The following is a 2,929-nucleotide window of genomic DNA, read 5'->3' as shown; positions in this document are numbered from 1 at the left end:
GTTATAACGTAATACTACTGAACGTTGTTCGTTATAACATACTACTATATAACGATATACGTTATAACGTAATAATACATAATGTTATACATTTTAATGAAATACTACATAACGTTGTACGATGTAACGTAATACTACATAACGTTGTTCGTTATAACGTATTACTATATAACGATATACGTTATAAAGTAATACTACATAACGTTATTCGTTATAACGCATTACTGTATAAAGATATACGTTATAACGTAATAATACATAATGTTATACGTTATAACGTAATTCTACATAACATTTCACGTTATAACGTATCTTTCATATAACGATATACGTTATAACGTATTACTATATAGCGATGTACGTTATGACGTAATAATACATAACGTTATACGTTATAACGTAATACTACTGAACGTTGTTCGTTATAACGTACTACTATATAACGATATACGTCGTAACGTAATAATACATAATGTTATACATTTTAATGAAATACTACATAACGTTGTACGATGTAACGTAATGCTATATAACGTTATACGTTGTAACCCATTACTATATAACGATATACGTTATAACGTAATACTATATAACGTTATACCTTATAATGAAATACTACATAACATTATACGATGTAACGTAATACTACATAACATTTCACGTTATGACGTATCTTTCATATAACAATACACGTTATAACGTATTACCATATAACGATGTACGTTATAACGTAATAATACATAACGTTATACGTTATAAAGCAATACTACTGAACGGTGTTCGTTATAACGTTATAATACATAATGATATACGTTATAACGACATACTACAGAACGTTATACATCATAACGTATTACCATATAACGATGTACAGTATACCGTAATAATACATAACGTTATACGTTATAACGTAATACTACATTACGTTATACGATATAAAGAAATACTACATAACGTTGTTCGTTATAACGTATTACTATATAACTATATACGTTATAACATAATAGTATATAAAGTTATACGTTGAAACGAAGTACTACTGAACGTTATGCGTTATAACGTACTACCATATAACGATATACGTTATAACGTTATATTACATAACGATATACGTTATAACGAATTACCATAAAACGATATACGTTATAACGTAATAATACATAATGTTATACGTTATAACGAAATACTATTGAACGTTATACATCATAACGTACTACTATATAACGATACTCGTTGTAACGAACTACTACTGAACGTTATACGTTATAACGTACTACCATATTACGATATACGTTATAGCGTATTAACATAAAACGATATACGTTATATCGTATTAGCATATAACGATATACATTATAACGTAATATTACATAATGTTATACGTTATAACGTATTACCATAAAACCATATACGATATAACGTAATAATACATAATGTTATACGTTATAACGTAATACTACTGAACGATATACGTTATAACGTAATACTATGTAACGTTAAACGTTATGACGCAATACTACATAACGCTATACGTTATAACATAATAATACATAACGTTATATGTTATAACGTATCACTACTGAACGTTACACGTTATAATGTACTACCATATAATGATATACGTTATAACGTATTACCATATAACGATATGCGTTATAACGTAATAATGTATAAGGTTATACGGTATAACGTATTACCATATAACGATATACGCTATAACGTAATACTACATAACGTTATACGTTATAACGTCATACTACTGAACGTTTTTCGTTATAACGTAATACTATATAACGATATACGTTATAAAGTAATACTACATAACGTTGTACGTTATAACGAAATACTACATAACGTTATACGATGTAACGTAATACTACATAACGTTATTCGTTATAACGCATTACTATACAACGATATACGTTATAACGTAATTATACATAATGTTATACGTTATAACGTAATACTACATAACATTTCACGTTATGACGTATCTTTCATATAACGATATACGTTATAACGTATTACCATATAACGATGTACGTTATAACGTAATAATACATAACGTTATACGTTATATCGTAATACTACTGAACGTTGTTCGTTATAACGTACTACTATATAACGATATACGTTATAAAGTAATACTACATAACGTTGTACGTTATAACGCATTACTACATAACGCTACACGTTATAACATAATAATGCATAACGTTATATGTTATAACGTATCACTACTGAACGTTACACGTTATAATGTACTACCATATAACGATATACGTTATAACGTATTACCATATAACGATATGCGATATAACGTAATAATGTATAAGGTTATACGGTATAACGTATTACCATATAACGATATACGTTATAACGTAATACTACATAACGTTGTACGTTATAACGTAATACTACACAACGTCATACGATGTAACGTAATACTACATAACGTTATTCGTTATAGCGCATTACTATATAACGATATACGTAATAACGTAATAATACATAATATTATACGTTATAACGTAATACTACATAACATTTCACGTTATAACGTACCTTTCATATAACGATATAAGATATAACGTATTACCATATAGCGATGTACGTTATAACGTAATAATACATAACGTTATACGTTATAACGAAATACTACTGAACGCTGTTCGTTATAACGTACTACTATATAACGATATACGTTATAAGGTAATACTACATAACGTTGTACGTTATAACGAAATACTACTTAACGTTATACGATGTAACGTAATACTACATAACGTTATTCGTTATAACGCATTACTATACAACGATATACGCTATAACGTAATAATACGTAATGTTATACGTTATAACGTAATACTATATAACATTTCACGTTATAACGTATCTTTCATATAACGATATACGTTATAACGTATTA

This window comes from Bombus pyrosoma, unplaced genomic scaffold (genome assembly GCF_014825855.1).
Source record: "Bombus pyrosoma isolate SC7728 unplaced genomic scaffold, ASM1482585v1 HiC_scaffold_4726, whole genome shotgun sequence".
In the NCBI taxonomy this organism is placed as follows: Eukaryota; Metazoa; Arthropoda; class Insecta; order Hymenoptera; family Apidae; genus Bombus; species Bombus pyrosoma.
Note: the sequence above shows the minus strand (reverse complement) of the source record.